This window comes from Drosophila novamexicana, unplaced genomic scaffold (genome assembly GCF_003285875.2).
Source record: "Drosophila novamexicana strain 15010-1031.04,08,12 unplaced genomic scaffold, DnovRS2.1 tig00000137-arrow-arrow-pilon, whole genome shotgun sequence".
Classification (NCBI taxonomy): domain Eukaryota; kingdom Metazoa; phylum Arthropoda; class Insecta; order Diptera; family Drosophilidae; genus Drosophila; species Drosophila novamexicana.
This window is the reverse complement of record NW_020824777.1, coordinates 1042618-1054331: the sequence shown is the minus strand read 5'-3', so window position 1 is coordinate 1054331 and position 11714 is coordinate 1042618.

Below are 11714 nucleotides of genomic sequence, written 5' to 3'. Positions count from 1 at the left end.
AAAAAAAATATTTTTAATAGAAAATAACCTAAAGAATTTATTGAAATTAATATAATATAATAATTTCAAGCATTTAAAAGCTTTAAAAATGTATGCATGTAAGTGGATTTGACTTAGATCCCTAGATCCATAGATTAAATGAAAACCTTAGAAAAGTGGAAGAAAAATATAGTTATAAATATCTGCCTAGAAGGAATAATTTTATAAAAGGTTCTTATGCCTCGGGTTTGAAACATAATATAAGAACTAAAACTGAAACAAACAGCCATCGGAATTTCGTAAATTAGCAAATGCTATAAAGTTAACTCTGAGCAAACATTGTCTTAAAATAATTGAAATTTTAAAATTCCTCGAGAATTAATATGAATGAATGGTCAAAATTATTTACGACTACCCGGCTATCATTATATCCAAACTAGTCTCTTAGCTTAATAATATCTCCATATATAGTTCTGTGCTGTAAGCGTTTCATAAGTCAGAGTTACACGAGAGAGTTCTTTTCAAGAATAAACAAGAGGTTATAGTCGGGAGCTCCCGACTAGGGGATACCCTGAACCCTCTTCTTCCAACATCAAATGCATATATATATTCTATTTTTGAAGCTATATAGTGACTCTAGTTCTTATTATTTACCAAAATTGCCCAAAAAACAGGATATCGATATCGATTTTTATCGATTGCTTGGAAACGGAGTAAGTTATCGATTATCGGAAACAAACTCGATTTGCGAGGGAGCTAGGAGCATCTACATCTAAAATTTCAAGTCTCTAGCTCTTATAGGTTCTGAGATCCTTCCGTTCATACATACGGACAGACGGACGAACGGACAGACAGACGGACATGGCTAGATCGACTCAGCTATTTATGCTGATCAAGAATATATATACTTTATGGGGTCGGAGTTGCTTCCTTCTGCCTGTTACATATATTTGGCTTTCGCACATATACAATATAGCCTTATACCCATTTTTAATGGGTTCAGGCTATTAAAAGCCAAACTTCGTGAAAATCGGATGAGATTTGGCCGAGATATGGGGGTGGTAAATTTTGACCCATGTCTATACACGAATCTTGGGGTAAGATTTGGACATGAATTTCGACTAAAAAATCGGTGTCGAGATTTGAATGCCAGATTAATCTAGAGGGAAAACGATGAAGAAAAAGCCGTACTTCGTGAAAATCGGATAAGATTTGACCGAGTTATGGGGGTGGTAATTTTTGACCCATATCTATATGCGAATCTTGGGGTAAGATTTGGACTTAAATTTCGACTAAAAAATCGGTGTCGAGATTTGAATGCCAGATTAATCTAGAGGGAAAACCATGAAGAAAAAGCCGTACTTCGTGAAAATCGGATAAGATTTGGCCGAGTTATGGGGGTGGTAATTTTTGACCCATGTCTGTATACGAATCTTGGGGTAAAATTTGGACATGAATTTCGACTAAAAAATCGGTGTCGAGATTTGAATGCCAGATTAATCTAGAGGGAAAACCATGAAGAAAACGCCAAACTTCGTGAAAATCGGATGAGATTTGACCGAGTTATGGGGGTGGTAAGTTTTGACCCATGTCTATATACGAATCTTGGGGTAAGATTTGGACATGAATTTCGATTAAAAAATCGGTGTTCAGATTTGAATGCCAGATTAATCTAGAGGGAAAACCATGTAGAAAACGCCAAACTTCGTAAAAATCGGATGAGATTTGACCGAGTTATGGGGAAGGTAATTTTTGACCCATGTCTATATACGAATCTTGGGGTAAGATTTGGACATAAATTTCGACTAAAAATCGGTGTTCAGATTTGAATGCCAGATTAATCTAGAGGGAAAACCATGAAGAAAAAGGCAAAATTCGTGAAAATCGGATAAGATTTGACCGAGTTATGGGGAAGGTAATTTTTGACCCATGTCTATATACGAATCTTGGGGTAAAATTTGGACATGAATTTCGACTAAAAAATCGGTGTCGAGATTTGAATGCCAGATTAATCTAGAGGGAAAACCATGAAGAAAACGCCAAACTTCGTAAAAATCGGATGAGATTTGACCGAGTTATGGGGGTGGTAAGTTTTGACCCATGTCTATATACGAATCTTGGGGTAAGATTTGGACATAAATTTCGACTAAAAATCGGTGTCGAGATTTGAATGCCAGATTAATCTAGAGGGAAAACCATGAAGAAAACGCCAAACTTCGTGAAAATCGGATAAGATTTGACCGAGTTATGGGGAAGGTAATTTTTGACCCATGTCTATATACGAATCTTGGGGTAAGATTTGGACTTAAATTTCGACTAAAAAATCGGTGTTCAGATTTGAATGCCAGATTAATCTAGAGGGAAAACCATGAAGAAAAAGCCAAACTTCGTGAAAATCGGATAAGATTTGGCCGAGATATGGAGGTGGTAATTTTTGACCCATGGCTATATACGAATCTTGGGGTAAGATTTGGACATGAATTTCGACTAAAAAATCGGTGTCGAGATTTGAATGCCAGATTAATCTAGAGGGAAAACCATGAAGAAAAAGCCGTACTTCGTGAAAATCGGATAAGATTTGGCCGAGTTATGGGGGTGGTAATTTTTGACCCATGTCTATATACGAATCTTGGGGTAAGATTTGGACTTAAATTTCGACTAAAAAATCGGTGTTCAGATTTGAATGCCAGATTAATCTAGAGGGAAAACCATGAAGAAAAGGCCAAACTTCGTAAAAATCGGATGAGATTTGACCGAGTTATGGGGGTGCTAATTTTTGACCCATGTCTATATACGAATCTTGGTAAGATTTGGACATGAATTTCGACTAAAAAATCGGTGTCGAGATTTGAATGCCAGATTAATCTAGAGGGAAAACCATGAAGAAAAGGCCAAACTTCGTGAAAATCGGATAAGATTTGACCGAGTTATGGGGGTGGTAATTTTTGACCCATGTCTATATACGAATCTTGGGGTAAGATTTGGACTTAAATTTCGACTAAAAATCGGTGTTCAGATTTGAATGCCAGATTAATCTAGAGGGAAAACCATGAAGAAAAGGCCAAACTTCGTGAAAATCGGATAAGATTTGACCGAGTTATGGGGGTGGTAATTTTTGACCCATGTCTATATACGAATCTTGGGGTAAATTTTGGACATGAATTTCGACTAAAAAATCGCTGTTCATATTTGAATGCCAGATTAATATAGAGGGAAAACCATGAAGAAAACGCCAAACTTCGTGAAAATCGGAAAAGATTTGACCGAGTTATGGGGGTGGTAATTTTGGACCCATGTCTATATACGAATCTTGGGGTAAGATTTGGACATGAATTTCGACTAAAAAATCAGTGTCGAGATTTGAATGCCAGATTAATCTAGAGGGAAAACCATGAAGAAAACGCCAAACTTCGTGAAAATCGGATGAGATTTGACCGAGTTATGGGGGTGGTAAGTTTTGACCCATGTCTATATACGAATCTTGGGGTAAGATTTGGACATGAATTTCGACTAAAAAATCGCTGTTCATATTTGAATGCCAGATTAATATAGAGGGAAAACCATGAAGAAAACGCCAAACTTCGTGAAAATCGGAAAAGATTTGACCGAGTTATGGGGGTGGTAATTTTGGACCCATGTCTATATACGAATCTTGGGGTAAGATTTGGACATGAATTTCGACTAAAAAATCAGTGTCGAGATTTGAATGCCAGATTAATCTAGAGGGAAAACCATGAAGAAAACGCCAAACTTCGTAAAAATCGGATGAGATTTGACCGAGTTATGGGGGTGCTAATTTTTGACCCATGTCTATATACGAATCTTGGTAAGATTTGGACATGAATTTCGACTAAAAAATCGCTGTTCATATTTGAATGCCAGATTAATCTAGAGGGAAAACCATGAAGAAAACGCCAAACTTCGTGAAAATCGGAAAAGATTTGACCGAGTTATGGGGGTGGTAATTTTTGACCCATGTCTATATACGAATCTTGGGGTAAGATTTGGACATGAATTTCGATAAAAAAATCGGTGTCGAGATTTTAATGCCAGATTAATCTAGAGGGAAAACCATGAAGAAAACGCCAAATTTCGTGAAAATCGGATGAGATTTGACCGAGTTATGGGGGTGGTAAGTTTTGACCCATGTCTATATACGAATCTTGGGGTAAAATTTGGACATGAATTTCGACTAAAAAATCGGTGTCCAGATTTGAATGCCAGATTAATCTAGAGGGAAAACCATGTAGAAAACGCCAAACTTCGTGAAAATCGGATGAGATTTGACCGAGTTATGGGGGTGGTAAGTTTTGACCCATGTCTATATACGAATCTTGGGGTAAAATTTGGACATGAATTTCGACTAAAAAATCGGTGTCCAGATTTGAATGCCAGATTAATCTAGAGGGAAAACCATGTAGAAAACGCCAAACTTCGTGAAAATCGGATGAGATTTGACCGAGTTATGGGGGTGGTAAGTTTTGACCCATGTCTATATACGAATCTTGGGGTAAGATTTGGACATGAATTTCGACTAAAAAATCGGTGTCGAGATTTGAATGCCAGATTAATCTAGAGGGAAAACCATGAAGAAAACGCCAAACTTCGTGAAAATCGGATAAGATTTGGCCGAGATATGGAGGTGGTAATTTTTGACCCATGTCTATATACGAATCTTTGGGTAAGATTTGGACATGAATTTCGACTAAAAAATCGGTGTCGAGATTTGAATGCCAGAATAATCTAAAGGGAAAACCATAAAGGAAAAGCCGTACTTCGTGAAAATCGGATAAGATTTGACCGAGTTATGGGGGTGGTAATTTTTGACCCATATCTATATGCGAATCTTGGGGTAAGATTTGGACTTAAATTTCGACTAAAAAATCGGTGTCGAGATTTGAATGCCAGATTAATCTAGAGGGAAAACCATGAAGAAAAAGCCGTACTTCGTGAAAATCGGATAAGATTTGGCCGAGTTATGGGGGTGGTAATTTTTGACCCATGTCTGTATACGAATCTTGGGGTAAAATTTGGACATGAATTTCGACTAAAAAATCGGTGTCGAGATTTGAATGCCAGATTAATCTAGAGGGAAAACCATGAAGAAAACGCCAAACTTCGTGAAAATCGGATGAGATTTGACCGAGTTATGGGGGTGGTAAGTTTTGACCCATGTCTATATACGAATCTTGGGGTAAGATTTGGACATGAATTTCGATTAAAAAATCGGTGTTCAGATTTGAATGCCAGATTAATCTAGAGGGAAAACCATGTAGAAAACGCCAAACTTCGTAAAAATCGGATGAGATTTGACCGAGTTATGGGGAAGGTAATTTTTGACCCATGTCTATATACGAATCTTGGGGTAAGATTTGGACATGAATTTCGACTAAAAAATCGGTGTCGAGATTTGAATGCCAGATTAATCTAGAGGGAAAACGATGAAGAAAAAGCCGTACTTCGTGAAAATCGGATAAGATTTGACCGAGTTATGGGGGTGGTAATTTTTGACCCATATCTATATGCGAATCTTGGGGTAAGATTTGGACTTAAATTTCGACTAAAAAATCGGTGTCGAGATTTGAATGCCAGATTAATCTAGAGGGAAAACCATGAAGAAAAAGCCGTACTTCGTGAAAATCGGATAAGATTTGGCCGAGTTATGGGGGTGGTAATTTTTGACCCATGTCTGTATACGAATCTTGGGGTAAAATTTGGACATGAATTTCGACTAAAAAATCGGTGTCGAGATTTGAATGCCAGATTAATCTAGAGGGAAAACCATGAAGAAAACGCCAAACTTCGTGAAAATCGGATGAGATTTGACCGAGTTATGGGGGTGGTAAGTTTTGACCCATGTCTATATACGAATCTTGGGGTAAGATTTGGACATGAATTTCGATTAAAAAATCGGTGTTCAGATTTGAATGCCAGATTAATCTAGAGGGAAAACCATGTAGAAAACGCCAAACTTCGTAAAAATCGGATGAGATTTGACCGAGTTATGGGGAAGGTAATTTTTGACCCATGTCTATATACGAATCTTGGGGTAAGATTTGGACATAAATTTCGACTAAAAATCGGTGTTCAGATTTGAATGCCAGATTAATCTAGAGGGAAAACCATGAAGAAAAAGGCAAACTTCGTGAAAATCGGATAAGATTTGACCGAGTTATGGGGAAGGTAATTTTTGACCCATGTCTATATACGAATCTTGGGGTAAAATTTGGACATGAATTTCGACTAAAAAATCGGTGTCGAGATTTGAATGCCAGATTAATCTAGAGGGAAAACCATGAAGAAAACGCCAAACTTCGTAAAAATCGGATGAGATTTGACCGAGTTATGGGGGTGGTAAGTTTTGACCCATGTCTATATACGAATCTTGGGGTAAGATTTGGACATAAATTTCGACTAAAAATCGGTGTCGAGATTTGAATGCCAGATTAATCTAGAGGGAAAACCATGAAGAAAACGCCAAACTTCGTGAAAATCGGATAAGATTTGACCGAGTTATGGGGAAGGTAATTTTTGACCCATGTCTATATACGAATCTTGGGGTAAGATTTGGACTTAAATTTCGACTAAAAAATCGGTGTTCAGATTTGAATGCCAGATTAATCTAGAGGGAAAACCATGAAGAAAAAGCCAAACTTCGTGAAAATCGGATAAGATTTGGCCGAGATATGGAGGTGGTAATTTTTGACCCATGGCTATATACGAATCTTGGGGTAAGATTTGGACATGAATTTCGACTAAAAAATCGGTGTCGAGATTTGAATGCCAGATTAATCTAGAGGGAAAACCATGAAGAAAAAGCCGTACTTCGTGAAAATCGGATAAGATTTGGCCGAGTTATGGGGGTGGTAATTTTTGACCCATGTCTATATACGAATCTTGGGGTAAGATTTGGACTTAAATTTCGACTAAAAAATCGGTGTTCAGATTTGAATGCCAGATTAATCTAGAGGGAAAACCATGAAGAAAAGGCCAAACTTCGTAAAAATCGGATGAGATTTGACCGAGTTATGGGGGTGCTAATTTTTGACCCATGTCTATATACGAATCTTGGTAAGATTTGGACATGAATTTCGACTAAAAAATCGGTGTCGAGATTTGAATGCCAGATTAATCTAGAGGGAAAACCATGAAGAAAAGGCCAAACTTCGTGAAAATCGGATAAGATTTGACCGAGTTATGGGGGTGGTAATTTTTGACCCATGTCTATATACGAATCTTGGGGTAAGATTTGGACTTAAATTTCGACTAAAAATCGGTGTTCAGATTTGAATGCCAGATTAATCTAGAGGGAAAACCATGAAGAAAAGGCCAAACTTCGTGAAAATCGGATAAGATTTGACCGAGTTATGGGGGTGGTAATTTTTGACCCATGTCTATATACGAATCTTGGGGTAAATTTTGGACATGAATTTCGACTAAAAAATCGCTGTTCATATTTGAATGCCAGATTAATATAGAGGGAAAACCATGAAGAAAACGCCAAACTTCGTGAAAATCGGAAAAGATTTGACCGAGTTATGGGGGTGGTAATTTTGGACCCATGTCTATATACGAATCTTGGGGTAAGATTTGGACATGAATTTCGACTAAAAAATCAGTGTCGAGATTTGAATGCCAGATTAATCTAGAGGGAAAACCATGAAGAAAACGCCAAACTTCGTGAAAATCGGATGAGATTTGACCGAGTTATGGGGGTGGTAAGTTTTGACCCATGTCTATATACGAATCTTGGGGTAAGATTTGGGCATGAATTTCGATTAAAAAATCGGTGTCGAGATTTTAATGCCAGATTAATCTAGAGGGAAAACCATGAAGAAAACGCCAAATTTCGTGAAAATCGGATGAGATTTGACCGAGTTATGGGGGTGGTAAGTTTTGACCCATGTCTATATACGAATCTTGGGGTAAGATTTGGACTTAAATTTCGACTAAAAAATCGGTGTCGAGATTTGAATGCCAGATTAATCTAGAGGAAAAACAAGGTAGAAAACGCCAAACTTCGTAAAAATCGGATGAGATTTGACCGAGTTATGGGGGTGGTAATTTTTGACCCATGTCTATATACGAATCTTGGGGTAAATTATGGACATGAATTTCGACTAAAAAATCGCTGTTCATATTTGAATGCCAGATTAATCTAGAGGGAAAACCATGAAGAAAACGCCAAACTTCGTGAAAATCGGAAAAGATTTGACCGAGTTATGGGGGTGGTAATTTTTGACCCATGTCTATATACGAATCTTGGGGTAAGATTTGGACATGAATTTCGATAAAAAAATCGGTGTCGAGATTTTAATGCCAGATTAATCTAGAGGGAAAACCATGAAGAAAACGCCAAATTTCGTGAAAATCGGATGAGATTTGACCGAGTTATGGGGGTGGTAAGTTTTGACCCATGTCTATATACGAATCTTGGGGTAAAATTTGGACATGAATTTCGACTAAAAAATCGGTGTCCAGATTTGAATGCCAGATTAATCTAGAGGGAAAACCATGTAGAAAACGCCAAACTTCGTGAAAATCGGATGAGATTTGACCGAGTTATGGGGGTGGTAAGTTTTGACCCATGTCTATATACGAATCTTGGGGTAAAATTTGGACATGAATTTCGACTAAAAAATCGGTGTCCAGATTTGAATGCCAGATTAATCTAGAGGGAAAACCATGTAGAAAACGCCAAACTTCGTGAAAATCGGATGAGATTTGACCGAGTTATGGGGGTGGTAAGTTTTGACCCATGTCTATATACGAATCTTGGGGTAAGATTTGGACATGAATTTCGACTAAAAAATCGGTGTCGAGATTTGAATGCCAGATTAATCTAGAGGGAAAACCATGAAGAAAACGCCAAACTTCGTGAAAATCGGATAAGATTTGGCCGAGATATGGAGGTGGTAATTTTTGACCCATGTCTATATACGAATCTTTGGGTAAGATTTGGACATGAATTTCGACTAAAAAATCGGTGTCGAGATTTGAATGCCAGAATAATCTAAAGGGAAAACCATAAAGGAAAAGCCAAACTTCGTGAAAATCGGATGAGATTTGACCGAGTTATGGGGGTGGCAATTTTTGACCCATGTCTATATACGAATCTTTGGGTAAGATTTGGACATGAATTTCGACTAAAAATCGGTGTCGAGATTTGAATGCCAGATTAATCTAGAGGGAAAACCATGAAGAAAACGCCAAACTTCGTGAAAATCGGATGAGATTTGACCGAGTTATGGGGGTGGCAATTTTTGACCCATGTCTATATACGAATCTTTGGGTAAGATTTGGACATGAATTTCGACCAAAAATTCGGTGTCGAGATTTGAATGCCAGAATAATCTAAAGGGAAACCCATAAAGGAAAAGCCACACTTCGTGAAAATCGGATGAGATTTGACCGAGTTATGGGGGTGGCAATTTTTGACCCATGTCTGTATACGAATCTTGGGGTAAAATTTGGACATGAATTTAGACTAAAAATCGGTGTCGAGATTTGAATGCCAGATTAATCTAGAGGGAAAACCATGAAGAAAACGCCAAACTTCGTGAAAATCGGATGAGATTTGACCGAGTTATGGGGGTGGTAATTTTTGACCCATGTCTGTATACGAATCTTGGGGTAAAATTTGGACATGAATTTCGACTAAAAATCGGTGTCGAGATTTGAATGCCAGATTAATCTAGAGGGAAAACCATGAAGAAAACGCCAAACTTCGTGAAAATCGGATGAGATTTGACCGAGTTATGGGGGTGGTAAGTTTTGACCCATGTCTATATACGAATCTTGGGGTAAGATTTGGACATGAATTTCGACTAAAAAATCGGTGCCCAGATTTGAATGCCAAATTAATCTAGAGGGAAAACCATGTAGAAAACGCCAAACTTCGTGTAAATCGGATAAGATTTGACGGAGTTATGGGGATGGTAATTTTTGACCCATGTCTGTATACGAATCTTGGGGTAAAATTTGGACATGAATTTCGACTAAAAATCGGTGTCGAGATTTGAATGCCAGATTAATCTAGAGGGAAAACCATGAAGAAAACGCCAAACTTCGTGAAAATCGGATAAGATTTGGCCGAGATATGGAGGTGGTAATTTTTGACCCATGTCTATATACGAATCTTGGGGTAAGCTTGGTACTGAATTTCGACTAAAAAATCGGTGTTCAGATTTGAATGCCAGATTAATCTAGAGGTAAAACCATGAAGAAAAAGCCAAACTTCGTGTAAATCGGATAAGATTTGACGGAGTTATGGGGATGGTAATTTTTGACCCATGTCTGTATACGAATCTTGGGGTAAAATTTGGACATGAATTTCGACTAAAAATCGGTGTCGAGATTTGAATGCCAGATTAATCTAGAGGGAAAACCATGAAGAAAACGCCAAACTTCGTGAAAATCGGATGAGATTTGACCGAGTTATGGGGGTGGTAAGTTTTGACCCATGTCTATATACGAATCTTGGGGTAAGATTTGGACATGAATTTCGACTAAAAAATCGGTGCCCAGATTTGAATGCCAAATTAATCTAGAGGGAAAACCATGTAGAAAACGCCAAACTTCGTAAAAATCGGATGAGATTTGACCGAGTTATGGGGGTGCTAATTTTTGACCCATGTCTATATACGAATCTTGGGGTAAGATTTGGACATGAATTTCGACTAAAAAATCGGTGTCGAGATTTGAATGCCAGATTAATCTAGAGGGAAAACCATGAAGAAAACGCCAAACTTCGTGAAAATCGGATAAGATTTGGCCGAGATATGGAGGTGGTAATTTTTGACCCATGTCTATATACGAATCTTGGGGTAAGCTTGGAACTGAATTTCGACTAAAAAATCGGTGTTCAGATTTGAATGCCAGATTAATCTAGAGGTAAAACCATGAAGAAAAAGCCAAACTTCGTGTAAATCGGATAAGATTTGACGGAGTTATGGGGATGGTAATTTTTGACCATGTCTGTATACGAATCTTGGGGTAAAATGTGGACATGAATTTCGACTAAAAAATCGGTGTCGAGATTTGAATGCCAGATTAATCTAGAGGGAAAACCATGAAGAAAACGCCAAACTTCGTGAAAATCGGATAAGATTTGGCCGAGATATGGAGGTGGTAATTTTTGACCCATGTCTATATACGAATCTTGGGGTAAGATTTGGACATGAATTTCGATTAAAAATCGGTGTCGAGACTTGAATGCCAGATTAATCTAGAGGGAAAACCATTAAGAAAACGCCAAACTTCGTGCAAATCGGATGAGATTTGACCGAGTTATGGGGGTGGTAATTTTTGACCCATGTCTATATACGAATATTGGGGTAAGATTTGGACTTAAATTTCGAATAAAAAATCGGTGTTCAGATTTGAATGCCAGATTAATCTAGAGGGAAAACCATGAAGAAAACGCCGAACTTCGTGAAAATCGGATAAGATTTGGGCGAGATATGGAGGTGGTAATTTTTGACCCATGTCTATATACGAATCTTGGGGTAAGATTTGGACATGAATTTCGATTAAAAAATCGGTGTCGAGATTTGAATTCCAGATTAATCTAGAGGAAAAACCATGAAGAAAACGCCAAGCTTCGTGAAAATCGGATGAGGTTTGACCGAGTTATGGGGGTGGTAATTTTTGACCCATGTCTATATACGAATCTTGGGGTAAGATTTGGACTTAAATTTCGACTAAAAAATCGGTGTTCAGATTTGAATGCCAGA